Source organism: Hemitrygon akajei, chromosome 25 (assembly GCF_048418815.1).
Source record: "Hemitrygon akajei chromosome 25, sHemAka1.3, whole genome shotgun sequence".
Classification (NCBI taxonomy): Eukaryota; Metazoa; Chordata; class Chondrichthyes; order Myliobatiformes; family Dasyatidae; genus Hemitrygon; species Hemitrygon akajei.
This window is the reverse complement of record NC_133148.1, coordinates 12,042,057-12,063,659: the sequence shown is the minus strand read 5'-3', so window position 1 is coordinate 12,063,659 and position 21,603 is coordinate 12,042,057. Positions and strand designations below refer to the sequence as shown.

At 43.3% G+C, this 21,603-nt stretch overlaps 1 long non-coding RNA gene across 3 annotated transcripts in view; it reads right to left on the bottom strand.

Annotated features, from left to right (window-relative positions):
* LOC140716379 (uncharacterized) overlaps positions 1-21,603 on the bottom strand; it is a 75,575-nt gene that overhangs the window by 35,059 nt on the left and 18,913 nt on the right. Inside the window, exon 3 of one of the 3 annotated variants that reach the window (XR_012096286.1) lies at positions 7,442-7,550. The exons of the other annotated variants lie outside the window; for them this stretch is intronic. This is a non-coding gene — a long non-coding RNA (uncharacterized lncRNA). The remainder of the gene's footprint in view (positions 1-7,441; positions 7,551-21,603) is intronic. 3 annotated transcript variants of the gene reach the window in all.

Genomic DNA, 21,603 nt, shown 5'->3' with positions numbered 1-21,603 from the left:
ACACACCTGGAGAAGAACACACCTGGGTGCAGTTTTTTGTCTCAAGATGTCCATTGAGATAAAGCTGCCACACTTTGAATTTCAAGATGTCCACTTCTACAACGAAGGGAAGGTCTGGGTTAGGCGAGACGAAAATGAGAGCTGACATAAACTGCTCTTTGGGTTATGCAAAAGCAGCCTCTACTTTGTAAGTTCAAACAAAAGGGCCGTGGATCTTTCAGTACTGTTAGCGGCGTCACCGCTGAGCTGAAGTTCCTGATGCACTTTCTATAAATGTTGGCAAATCCCAGGAATCATTGGACTTATTTCACACTGGATGTTTGTGGCCTGTGTCTTAGTAGTGTCCATGTGGAGATTGCCATCAGAAATGATAAAACGCAAAAACAAAACTGTGGTTATGTGAAATTCAGGCTTGTCCAGTTTGACATCGAGTCCATGATCTAGAAGCCTCTTTAAGATACCTCTGACATGAGTGACTTGCTCCTCATGGACTTCAAGAAAACTTGGATGTCATCCAAGTAGATTAGTAGTCACCAACCTTTTTTAGCCCAAGATCCCCTACTTCGGCCTTAGTGAAAGGCAAGATCGACCTACTAAATCGTTCAGAGAAAACAGCTCAGATTGCACTTCCAACTTGAGGCCCTTTATTTGGGCTAATTGTATTTTAATCACACAAAATTCTTTTGTCAAATTTTCAAATTAATTCAACCAATAAAACACTGTAACTAGCATATCAAACAGGCCATAGCGGCATCGAGCTCATCCAATAACGCCTTGAATAAGCGGTGCTGAAGCGGTTTTGCTCGAATCAAGTTTATCAGTTTGACCACAAGTGTTATTACATGAGAAAAGTCCATGACCTTCCCAGCCAAGGCCTGCTGATGAATCACACAGTGATAATCCAGGAAGTCAGGAAAATCAGGGTCATTACGGCACAGTGCTGTAAAACCAATGTGCACACCACACATTGCTGGGGCCCCATCAGTAGAAACTGCCATCAGTTTATGAATGGGGATGTCATTTTCACAGACATTTTTTTAAACTCATTGTAAATATCCTCACCTCTAGTTCTCTCCTTTAAGTGCAAAAGTGTGAGGAAGTCCTCCTTTGTTATAAAATCCTGGAAAGCCATTCTGACAAATATAACAAGCTGAGCTGTTTGCATTACATCCAGGGATTCATCGAACTGTGAAAAATATTCACAGAATGACAAGTCCTTTAACACTGTCGATCCTTGTCCTCTGAGCAGCATGTTTGCTGGGCCTTCAACCCCAAATTCAGCTCCTCAACTTTCCTGGTATTGGTAAACTAACTGACACACTAGTAAATGTTTCAGGGGTACGCAAGCTAATGACACCACTGTTTTTGTTTCCCATTTCTTTTACATTGGGAAATGTTGGAATTTAAAGGGCGAGAAGTGTTGTAATGTGAGCATTATAAAGATAGGATAATACCAATTAGGATCACGGTAATATAGTAATACTCCTGCTACAGAAAGCTGTTTGTAAACAGAGATCGTTTCCGGGACTGCAGGGTTTTCCTTCCGGTCTTTTCTGCCTGGTGTGCATTAGTGAAAATCTCTGTATGCGAATATTGTTTTACCGTCCTAGATAAAGTCGTTCCTTTTGGGCATGAAGTTGTCAAGTGGTCCTTTTTCAAAGTAGAAGTTACTACATTTTTGCATCAAAAGGTTTATCAGGCATAATGTATTTGTGTATTTATTTTTCTTTTTTTTTTCGGGATCTACTGGGAATGTCTTAAAGATCGCGATTGACTGGTTGGTGACCACTACAGTAGATGAAGGTGTACTTATGAACAGAATTCCAGAGCATGTCATTTATAAAGGCCTGGAAAACTCCTGGTGTGTTTGCAAAGTCAAAGGGCATAACCAGGTACTCAAAGTGCCCTATCAGTGTGTTGAATGCAGACTTCCACCTGTCACCCTCCTTTACATGAACCAGATCGTACGCACTCCACAAGTCTAGCTTTGAGAATACTCTTGCACCTGGGAGAACCTTGAAGGCAGTGTTCATGAAGGGGGCAACAATTCTTGGTCAGTATGTGACACAGCCCTCTATAGTCAATGCATGGCCCCAGGCTTCTGACCTTTTTCTGTACGAAGAAGCCCGCACTGGCTGGTGAGGTGGGGGCCCAAGTAAATCCCCTGGCAAGAGCCTCCTTTGCATACTCCTCCACAGCACTTCCGTCTGGCCTGAGAGTATGTACAGTCGACCCCATGGAGGACAAGTATCAGGTCGGATCATTAGAAGAGTTGAGGCCTTTCCCTTGCTAAAGACCCCTTCTAAATCCTTGTAGACAGAAGGGATTTTGACTAGCTTGGGTATTGCAACTATTCCTGAACATCCCTGTGAGGACAATTCCTAAGGCTCTTGAGGTAGCGGGGTGATTTGAAACACCTCAGAGTCACTTCATTAGTCTTTTGTTGGAACAGAGGCCAAATCAGAGTTCATATCCGACTCCAGAGACTTGACGAAATCAGAGTCCAAATTTTCATCTGTATCCTCAGACAAACTACAGATAGTCTATGTCCTCCTGGGACTAAGTTCCAAGGGTCTACGTTTTGGAGCCTTTCCTTTAGATGAGACATGGTAACTGGTTCCCTTAGGCTTGGCTGCTAGGGCTCCAGAATTCTTGGGCACCTTGTTGTGCTTCTTGGCTTGCTCCTGAACCAGAGACCCTCTCTCTCCAGTTCCAGTGCACCCCCCCCCCCCTCCAGTAGAAAGGGTCAGGACTCGCATGGTTCTGTTGATTGGAGCTGTCTTTCTGTCCTTTGAAACAGGACTGGGTCTCCCAATGGCTTATTACCTAAAGCAAAAGTCTGCTTCCTCATCAGCCTCTGGCTCTTGGGAGAATCTGGGGGTCAGAACACCAAACCAAGAACATTCTCTCTTGCAAAAACTTGATCGTGTGCTGATTCTCCTTTCCTCCCACTTCACAGAAGAGTTATGCTTCGACAGCCAAACGTGCCGAAGGATCATGGATACGCGAGGAGAATCGATGATCTGTAAAGAAGTGTCCTCTGCATGTTCCCATCCTCACTCGCAAAACTGATGTCTGCTCAGGATCTTCCTGGACCCAAGACGACAACCATCCAGGTCATGTGCTGGTTCAACTCCTGCAGATGTATATTCAACTGACCAGCTGTCCCCAAGTCCAGGAAATTACCTGCTGCCCCAGGGTCCACAAAGGCATTCATTTCTCAGTGCTGCTTTCCCCAGATTTCTGCCTTCAGACTGACCCCAGAATCAGCAGTTTAGGAGTAATGGCTGCTACCATCACAGTCCTCCTGACACAGGATGGTCTTTGCAGTTTCACAACAGCTGCAGCTTCAGATATTCAGCCAGAAGTAATAGCAGCAACCTCGAGTCCAACACCAGGACCTCTCATCGGCAGAGAGCCTTGTGCAGCCAGTTTGCATTGGCTTGACAGGACCTTCTGCAGGAGATGGTCAGGTCGTTGTCAAATGTCAGCAAGTGGAACCATGATGTGTTGAGGCCGGGCTTAGGCTACCCCTCTTCGACTAATTGAGACAGTCCCACTTTCACTCCACCAGGCGATTATCAAGGCAGATGGACTGATCACTCAGAGCCTCTCCCAAGGTAAGGGCACCTTTAAATCACCTCAGAGCTCGCGGCAGTACAGAGAGGCCAAGGTCTCCCCATTCCAGCCAAACTCAACACCGTAGTTGGTTGCTGACCAACTACCCTGATGCACCTTCATCAGATGGTCTCAGGCTCTGTTAGCTCCGACGGGATGATGGAACAACCTCTTCATGGCATTCATGAATTCTTCCAAATCAGAGCAAATCTCCAACCTTTGATCCCACTACATGGTGGCCCAGGAAAGGTTTAACTTCCAGTCAGGAGACAGATCATGAAGGCCACCTTTCCATGCTCCATAGTAAACCAGGATGGCTGGAGTTCAAACACCAATGAACACTGAGTGAGGAAGGCATGGCAAAAACTCGAGCTGCCACCAACACCAGCGATCAGGGTCAGAAGGTGGATTGACTCTGCAGTGCGACTGACAGCTTCACCCGAGCAACTCTGGCTTCCTGCCTGTGACAGCTGGCGCATGGCGACCTGCAAGTCATGTATCTCCAGGCTCTTGAAATTTTCTTGCTGTGGTTGGCCACAGCTGACAAGAGGCTCCAATACCCTGCTGGGTCCACGTTAGGCTCAATTGTACCCAAGTATGGTTAGGACCCAAGTGCTGGAGCATCCAAGACTAGAACTGAGACACAATACGAGACTGAGACGAGGACAGGATTCTAAAATAGATCCTAGATGAGAACCCAAAGTCGAACTGATGATTGAACACCAAACCTCAATTCAGGTGCTCTTTTAAATATTAAAATCCTTGTGCCAAAATACGCGGCCAATTTAAATTATCTTTAAAAGGGCTACACCAGCTATCCATATTCCAGAGAACTGCGGCATCTAAATCCCGGGAGCTGGTGTGGTTGGTTGCGTATCATAACACAGCTCTTTGTAAGCCTAGAAATGGGCATAATGACCAAACTCTGGATGAAAATGTGTTTTAAAAAGGCTCATTGTGATTGATTTTCTTGCTTTTACATGTTATTCATTTATATGTACAGTCCTGAATGTTTGATTGCTTTTTCCAACACTTTCAAAGAACTATGTATCTACTCCAGATCAATCTGTTCTTCTATATCTTTTGGAATTACACCGTCTAGTACTGTATATACTCTCCTTTATTATTTTTCCCACCAAAGTATAACACTTCTCATTTCTTAGTACTAAATTAAATCTCCCATTTATCCACCAGACTATTTCCCATTCAAATGTAGTACTGTTCTCTTCAAAGTTTATTCAATCTCCAAATGTTGCCACCTGCAAATGTGAAAATTACCCTCCACACACCTAAGCCCACATTATATACCTATTTAAAAATAGATGAGCTTTATTTGTCACTGCATGTAGATTAAAACATTGAAACATACAATGAAATGTGTCAGCCAGCAAGTGGCACCATGCTTTTGGCACCAATATAGCATGCCTACAACTTACTAACACTAACCACAGCCTTCCCATCCATGAACTCATCTAAACTTCTCTTAAATGTTGAAATCAAACCTGCATCCATCTCTTCACACTCCACACTCGTTCCACATTTGCACCACTCTCTGAATGAAGAAGTTCCCCTTCAGTTTCCCTTAAATATTTCACCTTCCACCCTTAACCTATGATCTCTAGTTCTAGTCTTACCCAACCACAGTGGAAAAAGCCTGTTTGCATTTACCCTCTCTACAACATTCATAATTTTGTATACCTCCATCAAGTCTCCCTTCATTCTCCTATGCTCCATGGTATAAAGCTTTAATTTATTTAATACTTCCCCAATAATTCAGGTCCTCAAGTCCTGGCAACATCCTTATAATTTTTTCAATTTTATTGATATCCTTCCTCTGGGTAGGTGACCAGAACTGCACACAATATTCAAAATTAGACTCACCAATGTCTTTCCAACTTCCTCATAACAATTCAACTCCTGAACTCAATACTTTGATTTATGAAAGCCAATGTGTCAACAGACCAGTGTTGCAACTTTCAAGGAACTATGGATGTGTATTCCCAGATCCCTCTATTCTATCACATGCTCTGTGCCTAACTGTTCACTGTGTACTACCCTGGTTCTTCCTCCCAAAGTGCAACACATCACACTTGCCTACATTAAATTCCATCTGTCATTTTTCCAGCTGGTCCCAATCCCATTGCAAGTTTTAATAGCCTTCCTCACTGTCCACTATGCCTCCAGTCATGCTGTCATCAGCAAATTTACTGATACAATTTACCATAATATCACCCATATTGTTGATATAGATGACAGACAACAATGGACCCAGCACCAATCCCTGTGACATACCACTAGTCGCAGGCCTCCAGTCCAGGAAGCAACTATCTACGACCACTCTCTGCCTTCTTCCATGAAGCCAATGTTGAATTCAGTTTAGTACCTCATCCTGAATGGCAAGTAACTGGAAGTTTTTGACCAGCCTCCTGTGCGGGATCTTGTGAAACGCTTTGCTTAAGTCCATGCAGACAACATGCACTGCCTTTCCTTCATCAACTTTCCTGGTAGTGTCTTTGAAAAATATTAGACTGGATTAACGTAACCTGCCATGTACAAAGGCATGTTGACTATCCCTAATCAGGTCCTAACTATCCAAATACAGCAGATTAGGGTTAATTGGGACACATCAGGACCAGTGCATTTTGGCTCAGTTAAGTGATGTTTTATGGAAATAGTTAAAAAAGTATAAAAAATACAAACTACCATTTATTGAGTAACAAATTATGTATTTAAATGAAATACTAAACAAATTAGAACATTACCAATACTACTACAGTACGATAAAACTGTATATCAGTTCCTAATACATATCGATGGATGAATTCATCCAGTGTACATGGCAGTATAAATTAACAAAATCAGTGCACATACTTAAGTGCAGATAATGGACTGCCTTTGCACAATGCTTTCAACAACTGTATCCTTCAAATCTTTATTTTCATTGTAATGATCAAGATGAGTGAATTCTTTAAATTCTCCGTAGTTCCTAACTTGTCGAAGTAGTGGAATAGTTTCATTTTCAGTCCTGATCATTTCAAGTCTGAGTGCTTGAAACTGCAGTCAGTAAAACAGTTCCTAACTGTCTGACTGTCAGTGACAAAAATCACTGCTTTTTAAACACATGCAATTGACACTATTTAAAATGTGTTTGCTTTAAGCATGCTGCAGTGTCTGGCTATGCCAGGTGCATAAGACTGATGCTTGCGAGAAACCCTGTTCCAATTTATTGGCAGAGTGTCTCAAATAAATGGTGAAAATCCCGGCTATTTGCTTCATCAGATTTCGTTCTTCGAGAGTTGTTCTAAATAAGTGACTGCCCAAACTGGAACCTCTGTATTTATATATCCTATCTCTCAGAATACCTTCCAATAAGTTACCCACTACTGCCAGGGCCTCTGACCTATAAATCATTGTTTATTCTTAGAGCCATTTAGAAACAACGTAAAAACATTAGCTATCCTTCAGTCTTCCAGCACCTCACCCATGGCTAAGGACATTTTAAATACCTCTGCAGCTTCTGCACTAGCCTTCCACAGGGAAAGACCTGTCAGGGCCTGAGGTTATACAGCATACGCTCTAATCTGCCTCAAGACAGCAAACACCTCCTCCTCTGTGATCTGTCTAGGGCTCATGACCTTGCTGCTGCTTTGCCTCACTTCTATGGACTTCTATAGGCACTGCCTTACTTCCACAGTCTCTTAACCAGCGTTTTAATATCTCATGAAAACCAAGGTTCCCTAAATCTGTTATACTCGGCTTTTATTCTGACAGGAACATGCAAATTGTTCTCTCAAATTTTCACTTTTGAAGGCCTCACACTTACCTTTGCCAGAAAACAACGCCTCAATTCACTTGCCAGGTTCTTTCGAATTCCATCAAAATTGGCCTCTCTCCAATATATAATCTTGACCCTTATCTTTTTCCATAATTACCTTGAAACGAATGACATGATATCACTTGATGGAAAGTGTTCCCCTACGCAAACTTCTGTCACCTGCTCTGTCTCATTCCCGAACAGCAGATCTAGTATCACACTGTCTCTTGTTGGGACTTCTATGTTCCAATTGAGGAAACATTTTGAACATATTTGACAAGCTCTTTCCCATCTAGCCCTTTTACAGTACGGGAGTCCCAGTCCATATGAGGAAAGTTAAAGACAAATTTGCTCCTCTAAATCTACAGACTGTTGGGTGGTCTATAATATAATCCCATTAACGTGGCCTTTCTTATTCGTCAGAGCTCACTAGATGAGTGCTTCAGTCTGTCGTGACTGAGCACTGCCATGATAAAGAGGGACGATATAAGCTTAATATCACAGTTAAGAAGTATTCAGCTGGTATAAAGGGAGAAGACTACAGACAAGCTGAGAATTATAAAATCGGCAGGCTGTGTGAACAGTTGATACTCAACCAGACAGCAAAACAAAGGCCATCAGTAAAATTAGTCAGGCGATTTGACAAGCACCTCCCCAGATGGAAGGCACTCTCAGAAGAGTCCAGGCAATTTGGCAAATTGGTCAAGACTTGTTTGACCACTGGTGTAACATGGGGATCGATAGCAACACACAGAAAATGCTGGAGGAACTCATCAGGACAGGCAGCATCTATGGATAACAGTAAACAATTGACCTTTCATCAGGACTGGAAAGGAAGGGGAAAAGTCAGAATAGGAATGTGGGGGAGGGGTGAAGTGAAGAGCTGGGAGGTTGATTGGTGAAAGAGATAAAGGGCTGGAGAAGGGGAAATCTGACAGGAGAGGACAGAAGACAATGGAAGAAAGGGAAGGGGAAAGAGCCCCAGAAGGAGGTGAAGAGCAGATAAGAAGAGAAGGTGTAAAGGGAAACAGAAATGGCGAATGGTGAAGGAGAGGAAGGGGGGCAATTATCGGAAGTTAGCAAGATCAATGTTCATGGCATCCGGTTGGAGGCTACCCAGATGGAAAATAAGGTGTTGGTCTTCCAAACTGAGTATGGCCTCATCCTGGCAGTAGAGAAGGCATGGACTAATATGTTGGAGTGGGAGTGGGAAAAAGAATTGAAATGGGTGGCCACTGGGAAGCCCCACATTTTGTGGCAGAAGGAGTGAAGGTGTGCGATGAAGCAGTCTCCCAATCAATATCAGGTCTCACTGATACAAAGGAGGCCACACCAGGATCACCAGATATAGTAGATGACCCCCAACAGACTCACAGGTTAAGTGTCACCTCACCTGAAAGGACTATTTGGGGCCCTGAATGGTCGTGAGGGAGAAGGTGTAGGGACAGGTGCGACACTTGTTCTGCTTGAAAGGATAAGTGCCAGTAAGGAGATCAGTGGGGAGGGATGCGTGGACGAGGGAGTCCTGTAGAGAGCAATCCTTGGGGGTGGGGGAGGAGGAAAGATGTGCTTGGTGTTGGGATCCCGCTGGAGATGGCAGATGTTACAGAGAATTATATGCTGGATTTGGAGGCTTGGGAGATGTAGATGAGGACAAGGTGTACCCTATCCCTGGTGTGGAGGATAGAGTGAGGGCAAATGTGCATGAAATGGAAGAGATGCAGGTGGAGGCAGAATTGATGGCGGATGAAGGGAAGCGTTTTCCTTTGAAGAAGGACATCTCAGTTGTTCTGGAAGGAAAAGCCACATCCTGAGAGCAGATGCGGCAGAGACGGAGGAACTGAGAAAAGGGACTGGTAGTTTTACAAGTGACAAGGTGGGAAAAGGTCTAATCCAGACAGCTGATAACAGATATGAGTAGATAAACTGTCTCCAGAGATGGAGATGGAGAGATTGAGAAAGGGGAGAGAGATGTAAGAAAGGTATCGATGCCAGGATTGAATTGTGAATGGTGGAGGTATGATTAGTAAATTCACTGACAATACAAAAAATAATAGTGTAAGTAATAATAAGGAGGGTCATCTTAAACTATGCTACGAGATTTATCAATTGTTCAGAAAAGGAGGGGGAGAGATAGAACTATTCATATATATATTATAGTACTTTACAGAAGTCATAGGTAGAGTGCCTTAGACCTTTGCATAGTACTGTATTTGTCAAGTGGAGCAGAGAGCAGTTTGTAAATCTAGTGGGAGCACAGGATGTTGGGAATGGTGAGGGTGGAGTGCTGCGGGGGGGTGTGTGGGACAGATGACAGAGAAAGGGTGGGGGTTGGCACGGGTGCAGACACACCCAGCGGTGGGATACCAGGCAGGGTCATTTGATTCCAAACAAGTATTTATTGATCATTACAGTATGTATCTCTGGTGCTTCCCACTCCTTCCCCTCTGCCTTCTTCCCACCATGATTCCCCTCTTCCTGCCCCCTTCCCTGAGTCAGTCCACAATAGAGATCCAAATCAGAATCAGGTTCATCAGCACTCAATGATGTCATGAAATCTGCTTTTTTTTTGACAGCAGTACAATGCAATACATATAAATTACTACAGTAATGTGCAAAAGTCTTAGGCTCCCTAACTGTTTATCTGTGCCTAAGACTTTTGCACAGTGCAGAATATATTTAGTGGTGCACTTTGGGTGGGTGGTCATCAGCGAACAGTGTGAACAACAGCGACATCCTTGAAACAGTTCACAAAACTATTCTTTTACAATAAATATTTGAGTCTGCATATGTTGAAAATCCAAAGCAATACACACAAAATGCTGCAGGAACTCAAGATCTACAGGAATTAATAAGCAGTTGAAATTTCGGGTCAAGACCCTTCTTCAGGACTGGAAAGGAAGGGGGATTACAGTATACCATAATAAGAAGTATGGGGAGGGTAAGGAAGATAGCTAGAAGACGATAGGCGAAGCCAAATGGAGACAGATAAAGGGCTGGAGAGGAAAGAATCTGATAGGAGAGGAGAGTAGACCATTGGAGAAGGGGAAGAAGGAGGGGTTCAAAGCAGGAAGTAATAGGTAGGTGAGAAGAGGTAACAGGTCAGAGTTGGGGAATAGAAGAAGAGATGAGGAGGAGGGAATTTTTTTTACCAAAAGAAAAATCAATATTAATGCCATCAGGTTGGAGACTACCCAGACGGAATATAAGGTATTGCGTCTCCACCCTGAGGATGGCCTCATCTTGGCACAAGAGGAGGCCATAGACTGACATGTCAAAACAGGAAAGGGAATCAGAATTAAAATGTCTGACCACCAAGACATTTTGCTTTTGTTGGATGGAGTGTAAGTGTTCAACAAAGCAGTCCCCCAACTTATGACACGTCTCACCAATGGAGAGGCCACATCGGGAGCATTGGATACAAAAAATGACCTCAGCAGATTCATGGGCGAAGTACTGCCTCACCTGGAAGGATTGTTTGGGGCCTTGAATGGAGGTGAGGGAGGAGGTGAAGGGGCAGTTGTAGCACTTCGGACTATTGCAAGGATAAATGCCAGGCGGGAGATTAGTTGGGAGGGATGAGTGGACAAAGGAATCACGGAAAATCCCTCCAAAAAGTGGAGGAGTTGGGGAGTAGGTAAAGATAAGTTTGGTAGGAAATGGCGAAGATTGCAGAGGATAATGTGTTGGATGCAGAGGGTCCTAGTCTGGTAAATAAGGACAAGAGAAACTCTATAAGACTGCAGGAACATGGGCAGATATTTAGTTAATGGATGAGATGCAGGTGAGGGCAGCATCTATGGTGGAGGAAAGGAAATCCTGTTCTTTGAAGGAGGACATCTCTGATGTCCTGGAAAGAAAAGGCGCATCCTGGGAACCGACGTGGTGAAGATGAAAGAAATGAGAAAAGGTAACAGCATTTTTACAGGAGACAGAGTGGGAAGAGATATAGTCAAGATAACAGGGGAAACTGGTAGTTTTATAAATATCTGTTGACATTTGGCTCCAGGAATGGAGAAAGAGAGATAGAGATAGGGGAGGGAGGTGTCAGAAATCTATTACTAAGCTGTGTGTACCTGGAACCTGCGGTTTACATTTTGGTGGTGTGTTTTTGAGCCGATTGAGCAATCTGGCGCTTTGCGATCTCTGAAGGAGTTTGGTGAGGTTTGGAGCAGAGTCTGCGGCCTGCAAGCCAAGAAGCCTGGAGACTGGACATGAGCCCATGATTGACTCTATTTCTCATCAATGTTGCCGACTAAAGCATTGAGCAAGATTGAACTCAATGAGAGAGCAGAAGACGAGCGTGTTTTCAGAGCTGGCAGCTTGCGTTTGACCAGTCTCTCCCTCTCTCTTGCTCACCGCTGCTGGAGGAAGGTGCAGGAGTCTTGGGTCTTAGGCAAGGTTTAACTTACAGAGTTTGTGGTTTCTGGTTACTACTCTTTTATTGCTATTTGGATACAGGTAGACTGACTCTGCAGCCTGCAGTTAACGAATGACACAGTGCTAAATTGAACTGTATTTAACTAAACTGAACATCGAAACACAGAAAACCTACAACACAATACAGGCCCTTCAGACCACAAAGTTATGCTGAATATGGTCCTACCTTAGAAATTACTAGGGTTACCCATAGCCCTCTATTTTTATAAGTTCCATGTACCTATCCAAAAGTCTCTTTAAAGACCCTATCGTATCCGCCTTCACCACCGTTGCCGGCAGCCCATTCCACGCACTCTGCACTCTCTGTGTAAAAAACCTACCCCTGACGTCTCCTCTGTACCTACTCCCCAGCACCTTAAACCTGTGTCCTCTTGTGGCAACCATTTCAGCCCTGGGAAAAAGCCTCTGACTATCCACATGATCAATGCCTCTCATCATCTTACACACCTCTATCAGGTCACCTCCCATCCTCCATCACTCCAAGGAGAAAAGGCCGAGTTCACTCAACCTATTCTTATAAGGCATGCTCCCCAATCCAGGCAACATCCTTGTATATCTCCTCTGCACCCTTTCTATGGTTTCCACATCCTTCCTGTAGTGAGGCAACCAGAACTGAGCACAGTACTCCAAGTGGGGTCTGACCAGGTCCTATATAGCTGCAACATTACCTCTCGGCTCCTAGAAAGCATTCCTAGACTGTTTCAAGTATTTTGTGGTTTGATGTATTGTATTCTGTGTTTTTCACTCATTCTTTGCTGTTAGCGCAATTTGTTCTTTTTTTAGTGCTTTGGGTGTTTGATGTTTTCTTTGAATGGGTTCCATGCTGTTTCATTGTTTTGTGGTTGTCTCTGGGAAGACAAATCTCAGGGTTGTATACTGCATACATACTTTGATAAAAATGTTCTTTGAATCTTTGAAAGCTAAAGCACATACAAGAAATGGTAGCATTCAATGAGGGTACTGAAGAACAGAGGGACCTTAGAGTAATTGACTGAGGATCCCAAAAGGCCCTGCATAAGGTAGCTGATAAGGCATATGGGATATTTGTCGTGAGTAGCTGGGGCATATAAGTGCAGGCAAACCATAAAACACCAATGTAAGTTCGTGATCTTGAGATGCCGTGAGCAGCTACTTGTTTGTACTGACTGATCGCAAGATTTAAAAAGCGAGCGAGGTCTTTTGAACTTTTCGGTGAGTGTAAGATATCGTGGTTTATTAAGCACTTGCAATAACGAGAGAGAGAGAGAGAATAAACAGTTCACTGGGCTTCAATAAGAACTGTACTGAACTAAGGAAAATAATATATGCTAGGCTAACAGGGCCACCAACTAAAAATTCTCAAACTAACTAAAACCTAATGCCATCACTGTGGCTCTAAAGCAAGAACCTAGAACTATTTAATATCATTCCTTTAACAGCATCTATCTAAATCACTAATTTACTTTCCCAGCACATGGACTAAGGTAAATAGGAAACATTGCCATCACTGTTCTTCCATCAAGACTATACAAGACTGAAAAGAAAGAGAGTTAAATACAATTCAAAGAAAACCTAATTGGCTACGAGGTGCGTGTCTGCGGCCTTTTCTCAACTGCTCGGCTGTGAGAGCACCCAGACTCAGTGGCAGTATCCAGGTTTAGACAACTCCCAACTCCCCACTTGGCGCAGCTCCCAAGGTGCCAGAGGCCTGTGCCCACTGGAAGTCCCAGATGAGTGACTTGTCCAGGATGTGTCAAGCCAGAACCCAAGAACACCCCATTGAAAGATCAAGGCACTGGACACTATCTTGCACCCAGCCAGGGAGCATCACACAGAACAGATCAGGGGCCCATCCACCAAGTGAGATGGGGGGGGGGGGGGAGTTGACTAGAGAAAGGGGAAACGGGGTAAGCCGGGGTTGAAGCACTCGGCAGAGATGGTGCTCGGTGCTCGGTGTCGGAGGGCTGGTCGGAGGCACGAAGTTGTCGGAAGTTTTCGGACGGACTCACAGTTGGGCTGTGCTCGGGTGCTTCCAGAGGCTGCATCGGGAAGTTTTGCCACGTTGGAGGTTTCTTCCTTCTGCCATCTGCGTGAGATGATGGGCTATCTGGGACTTTGAGACTTTTTTTTTACCGTGCCCATGGTCTGCTCTTATCAAATTATGGTATTGCTTTGCACTGTTGTAACTGTATGTTATAATTATGTGGTTTTTTTGGTCAGTTAGTCTTGGTCTGTCTTGTGCTTATGTGATATCATACTGGAGGAACATTGAATTTCCCCTTGGGGATGAATAAAGTATCTATCTATCTATCTATCTATCTAAATCACCAGCTTGAGTTAGGAAACATAGAACACTGGGTGAATCTTCATGAACGATGGTAAGTGCAGCATATAGGAGGCTCTGTTGATAGCCTTCTCCATTATAAACAGCCCTATTTAGCGTGGGGCCAATTTGTGGATCTCTATTCTCAAAATAAAACATCTCTAGAGTCAGCCAGACTTTTTTCTCTTGATTGACAGGACTCGCCTACCGGTGGAGATGATCGGTCTGCTGGGCATATGTTTCTGGGTGTGCAGCAGAGAAGCCCTGGCCTGTCTCCACATGCGCTTGCAGAGTTGGACCAACTGTCCGATAGCAGGGTGGCCCAAATCAATCTCTTGATCAGAGTAGTGGTTCAATTTGGCATTCGTAGGGGAATAATACCAGTGGAGGAGGATAGAGGTCATTGTGGTTGATCTCTGCCCAAAGAGATGACATAGTGTCAGAAGGTGTTGAATCATTGTTATTGAGCTAAGGAACTACAAGGTTAAAAAACCCTGACAGGATTTGTACACAGATCCCCAAACAGCAGTGCGGTCTACAAATTACAACGGGAGATAGAAAATGCATGCCAAATGGGTAGTTACAATAGTCATGGGGAATTTCAATATAGAGGTAGACTGGAAAAATCAGGTTGCTGCTGATTACAGGGAGTTTCTAGAATGCATACAGGAGGGCTTTTTAGAGCAGCTTGTAGTTGAGCCCACTAGGGTATCAGCTATTCTGGACTGAGTGCTGTGCAATGAATCGGAATTGATTAGAGAGCTTAAGGTAAATGAACCCTTACAAGCAAGTGATCATATAATAATCGAATTCACCATGGAATTTGAGGATAAGTTGAAGTCAGATGTATCAGTATTACAGTGGAGTAAAGGGAATTATCGAGGCATGAGAGAGGAGTTGGCCAGAATTGATTGGAAAAGAACACTGGCAAGGATGATGGCGGAGCAGCAATGGCTGCAATTTCTGGAAGCAATATATAAATCCCAGAGGAAGAAATAGGCAGGATTTCACTACTGTGGCTAACAAGAGAAGTCAAAGCCAACATAAAAGTCAAAGAGAGGGTATATAATAAAGCGAAAATTAATGGGAAGTTAGAGGATTGGGAAGCTTTTAAAAACCACAGAAGGCAACTAAAAATGTTATTAGCAAGGTAAAAATGGAATATGAAAGTAGGCTAGCCAATAATATAAAAGATGATACCAAAAGTTTCTTTAGATACATAAAGTGTAAAAAAAGAGACTAGAGTGGATATTGGAATGCTGAAAAACAATGCTGGAAAGGTAGTAATGGGGGACAAGGAAATAGCGGATGAACTGAATAAGTATTTTGCATCAGTCTTCACTGTGGAAGCCATATGATGTACGTTCCAGGTGTCAGTCATGAAGTTACCATAATTAGAGAGAAGGTTCTTGAGAAACTAAAAGCACTGAATGTAGATAAGTCACCTGGACAGATGGTGTGGACCCCAAGGTTCTGAAAGAGGTGGCTGAAGAGACTGTGGAGATATTAGTAATGATCTTTCAAGAATTCCTAGATTCAGGAATGCTTCTGGAAGACTGCAAAATTGCAAATATCACTCCAAGAAGGGAGAGAGGGAGAAGAAAAGAAATTATAGGCTAGTTAGTCTGATGTCAGTTGTAGGAAGATGTTGGAGTCGATTGTTAAGGATGAGGTCTTGGTACTTGGAGGCACATGATAATATGGGCCATGATCAGCATGGTTTCCTCAAGGGAAAGTCTTGCCTGTTGGAATTCTTTAAAGCAATAACAAGCAAGAAAGACAAAGAAGGATTAGTTGATGTTGTGTACTTGGAATTTCAGTAGGCCTTTGACAAGCTGCCACACCTGAGGCTGCTTAATTTATTTTTGAATAAAGTATATTTTGTTTAAAAAAAAGTAAGCTATGAGCCCATGGCATTACAGTAAAGATTATAGCTTGGATAAAGCAGTAGCTGATTGGCAGGAGGCAAAGAGTGGGAATAAAGGGAGCTCTTTCTGGTTGGCTGCCAGTGACTAGTGGTGTTCCACAGGGGTCTGTTTTGGGACAGATTCGTTTTACATTTTAAGTCAATGATTTGGATGATGGAATTGATGGCTTTGTTGCAAAGTTTGCAGACAATATGTAGATAGGTGGAAGGGCAGATAGTTGGTTAAGTGAACTTGGCCTTTTCTCCTTGGAGTGACAGAGGATGAGAGGTGACTTGATAGAGGTGTATAAGATGATGAGAGACACTGATCTTGTGGATAGCCAAAGGTTTTTTTTTTCCCAGGGCTGAAATGGCTAACACGAGGGGCATAGTTTTAAGGTGCTTGAAAGTAGGTAAAAGGGGGATGTCAGAGGTAAGTTTTTCACACAGAGAGTGGTGGTACATAGAATGCACTGCCACAAAGGTGGGAGAGGCAGATATAACACTATCTTTTAAAAGACTCTTAGATAGGTAGATAGATAGATAGATAGATAGATAGATAGATAGATAGATAGATAGATAGATAGATAGATAGATAGATACTTTATTCATCCCCATGGGGAAATTCAACTTTATTTTCCAATGTCCCATACACTTGTTGTAGCAAAACTAATTACATACAATACTTAACTCAGTAAAAAATATGATATACATCTAAATCACTATCTCAAAAAGCATTAATAATAGCTTTTAAAAAGTTCTTAAGTCCTGGCGGTAGAATTGTAAAGCCTAATGGCATTGGGGAGTATTGACCTCTTCATCCTGTCTGAGGAGCATTGCATCGATAGTAACCTGTCGCTGAAACTGCTTCTCTGTCTCTGGATGGTGCTATGTAGAGGATGTTCAGAGTTATCCATAATTGACCGTAGCCTACTCAGCGCCCTTCGCTCAGCTACCGATGTTAAACTCTCCAGTACTTTGCCCACGACAGAGCCCGCCTTCCTTACCAGCTTATTAAGACGTGAGGCGTCCCTCTTCTTAATGCTTCCTCCCCAACACGCCACCACAAAGAAGAGGGCGCTCTCCACAACTGACCTATAGAACATCTTCAGCATCTCACTACAGACATTGAATGACGCCAACCTTCTAAGGAAGTACATTCGACTCTGTGCCTTCCTGCACAAGGCATCTGTGTTGGCAGTCCAGTCTAGCTTCTCGTCTAACTGTACTCCCAGATACTTGTATGTCTTAACCTGCTCCACACATTCTCCATTAATGATCACTGGCTCCATATGAGGCCTAGATCTCCTAAAGTCCACCACCATCTCCTTGGTCTTGGTGATATTGAGACGCAGGTAGTTTGAGTTGCACCATATCACAAAGTCCTGTATCAGTTTCCTATACTCCTCCTCCTGTCCATTCCTGACACACCCCACTATGGCCGTGTCATCAGCGAACTTCTGCACGTGGCAGGACTCCGAGTTATATTGGAAGTCTGATGTGTACAGGGTGAACAGGACCGGAGAGAGTACGGTTCCCTGCGGCGCTCCTGTGCTGCTGACCACCGTGTCAGACCTACAGTCTCCCAACCGCACATACTGAGGTCTATCTGTCAAGTAGTCCACTATCCAATCCACCACGTGAGAGTCTACTCCCATCTCCGTTAGTTTGTGCCTTAAGATCTTGGGCTGGATGGTGTTAAAGGCACTAGAGAAGTCAAGGAATGTAATTCTCACAGCACAACTGACCCCATCTAGGTGAGAGAGTGATTTGTGCAGCAAATACGTGATAGCATCCTCCACTCCCACCTTCTCCTTATACGCAAACTGAAGAGGATCCTGGGCGTGCCTGGTTTGTGGCCTCAGATTCTGTATTATCAGCCGCTCCATGGTCTTCATCACGTGCAACGTCAAAGCAACAGGTCTGAAGTCATTCAACTCCTTTGGTTGTGGTTTCTTCGGTACCGGGACAATACAGGATGTTTTCCACTGTCTGGGTACTCTTCTCTGCTCCAGGCTCATGTTGAAGATGCGCTGCAGTGGTTCTCCCAGCTCAGTCGCACAGGCCCTCAGTAATCGTGGGGAAACTCCATCCGGTCCAGCCGCCTTGCTGGTACAGATCTTCCTCAGTTGACCTTCCACCTATGCAGCCGTAATCCTGGGCGTGGGCACGGTCTCCTGTGAGTGGCTATTTTCCTGTGAGGGAAGTAAGCCTGGTGTGGATTTCTGCGGTGAGGATGAGATTGAGCTGTCGAACCTGTTGAAGAAGTTGTTCATGGAGCATGGAGCAGGTACATGGAGCTTAGAAAAATAGGGGACTATGCAGAAGGGAAATTCGAGGTAGTTTCTAGAATAGGTTACATGGTTGGCACAACATTGTGGGCTGAAGGGCCTGTGATGTGCTGTAGATCTCTATTTCTATGAATATTTCTTTACTCAGTTATTTAATTTTCCCATTCCTTGGTCTTTTTTTTATTGAATTTGAAACATTTCCATCCTGAGGCCCTCTACAATGTTACAAAACTTCTCTTAAATCTACTGCTGCATTTAACTTCTCTGCCTAAACCCCATGGTTTCCTGTCAGATTGTTGTGCCTTAAAATATTGTTGCAAACCTGTCCATTAGTTATTTAATGCCGTTCTTTACTAAGAAGTTTTCTATCTACCATACCCTGCCCATGCCTCACATCTTTACGGTTTGCTTTCTCAAGATTTAAGGCTTTAGTTTCTGTAATGGACCCTTAATCATCAAATTATTATTTTATTCATAAAAGATACAGCCCCTTGGATGGAGCACAGTGACATCAGTGATTTTCCAAAGCCCAAAACTCGAGTTCCAATCTTGGCCTCAGCCATTATCTGGAAAATAGGAAGCATCCACAATGCACGAGTGGGGTGTCATGCCCAGCTTCTTTCATGTGAGTAATTCAACTGAGAAACCTGTTGTCAGCCAAAATGATGTCACAAAATGGGCAAGAGCACTGGCTGTAGGAGCAGGCAACATCCCAGATGTGATACTGAAGATTGCTACTGCAGAATTAACTGTGCCTCTACCCAAACTATTCCAGAAGAGTTAAAACTTTGGGATCCACCTGACAACATGGAAAATCGCCTCGATTTTCTCCGTTCACAAAAAGCAGGACAAATCTAATTCTATATGTGTGCAGAAGAGGTTAACCAGAATGTTGTCCGAATTGGGGTATTACCAATAGGGAAGAGATTGGACAAACTTGGATTATTTTCTCTGGAATGTCAGAGGCTGGGGGGAAAACTGACAGTGGCTCATACAATTTCAAAACACAGCTAGGAAAGAAAATCCTTTTTCCCACTGTAGAAATTCAAGTATTAGAGGACGTGGCTTTAAAATATGTGGGTAAAGTGTAAATGAGATGTGTAGGGGTAGTTTTTTTAAAGTAGGAAATGATCAGTGCCTGGAATGACCACTGTTGGTGTGGTAAGGGGACCATACAGTACAAGAAAGTGTGATTTAAAAGGCATTCATACCAGCATATGAACGCACAGACAATGGAGGAACATACAGTGGCATGCAGAAGTTCGGGCACCCCTGGTCAAAATTTTTGTTACTGTGAATAGATAAGCGAGTAAAAGATGACCTGATTTCCAAAAGGCATAAAGTCAAAGATGACACATTTGTTCAGTATTTTAAGCAAGATTACTTTTTTATTTCCATCCTTTACAGTTTCAAAATAATAAAAAAGGACAAGGGCCTGAAGCAAATGTTTGGGCGCCCTGCATGGTCAGTGCTTAGTAACACCCCCTTTGGCAAGTATCACAGCTTGTAAATGCTTTCTGTAGCCAGTTAAGAGTCTTTCAATTCTTGATTGGGGGATTTTCGCTCATTCTTCCTTGCAAAAGACTTCTAGATCTGTGAGATTCTTGGGCCGTCTTGCATGCACTGCTCTTTTGAGGTCTATCCACAGATTTTCGATGGTTGGGGAACTGTGAGGGCCATGGCAAAACCTTCACCTTGCGCCTCTTGAGGTAGTCTATTGTGGATTTTGAGGTGTGTTTAGGATCATTATCCCATTGTAGAAGCCATCCTCTTTTCATCTTCAGCTTTTTTTACAGACAGTGTGATGTTTGCTTCCAGAATTTACTGGTTCTTAATTGAATTCATTCTTCCCTCTACCGGTGAAATGCTCCCCGTGCCACTGGCTGCAACACAAGCCCACAGCATGATCGATCCACCCCCGTGCTTAACAGTTGGAGAGGTTCTTTTCATGAAATTCTGCACCCTTTTTTCTCTAAACATACCTTTGCTCATTGTGGCCAGAAAGTTCTATTTTAACTTCATCAGTCCACAGGACTTGTTTCCAAAATGCATCAGGCTTGTTTAGATGTTCCTTTGCAAACTTCTGATGCAGAATTTTGTGGTGAGGACTCAGGAATGGTTTTCTTCTGATGACTCTTCCATGAAGGTCATATTTGTGCAGGTGTCACTGCACAGTAGAACATTGCACCACCACTCCAGAACCTGCTAAATCTTCCTGAAGGTATTTTGCAGTCAAACGGGGGTTTTGATTTGCCTTTCTAGCAAACCTATGAGCAGTTCTCTCGGAAAGTTTTCTTGGTCTTCCAGACCTCAACTTGACCTCCACCGTTCCTGTTGACTGCCATTTCTTAATTACATTATGAACTGAGGAAACAGCTACCTGAAAACGCTTTGCTATCTTCTTATAGCCTTCTCCTGCTTTGTGGGCATCATTTATTTTAATTTTCAGAATGCTTAGAGGAGCCCATGGCTGCTGATTGTTGGGACAAGGTTTGAGGAGTCAGGGTATTTATAAAGCTTTGAAATTTGCATCACCTGGCCTTTCCTAATGATGACTGTGAACAAGCCATAGCCCTAACAAGCTAATTAAGGTCTGAGACTTTGGTATAAGTTAGCTGAGAGCTCAAATTTCTTGGGGTGCCCAGAAGTTTGCATGGTGCTCCTTTCCTTTTTTTCACCCTAAAATTGCACAAAACAAAAATAATACACTAATCTTGCTTAAAATGTTGAAAAAACTGTTTCATCTTTAACCTTAAGACTTTTGGAGATCAGTTCATCTTCTACTCACTTAACTATTCACAGTAACAGAAATTTTGACCAAGGTTGCCCAAACTTTTGCATGCCACTGTATATTCTAGTTCCCTTGGAATGATTGCTAGCTTTGCATTTGCCTTTTGCTCTGTAACTGTGAGATTAACTTCAGAAACTAATCAAAAGGAAAACACAGGATCCTGGGGATATATGTACTAGTGAAGCACTCACATATGACCTGATGCCATAATGATGAATGCCATTGAAATACTTTTTTAAATTTTTTTATTTATTAAATTTTTAAGAGAATTACATAAAATGAATAGAATATTAGCATAGTGAAAAATTAATATTGGCCCTCCCCCCTCCCCTTAACCCTCCCCCCCCTTAGATCCCTATCTGAAAAAAAAAGAAAAAAGATAGAAAGATTGCCTGGATATTGGAGGATCCCCACATGCTCCATGGAGTTCAAAATAACTTT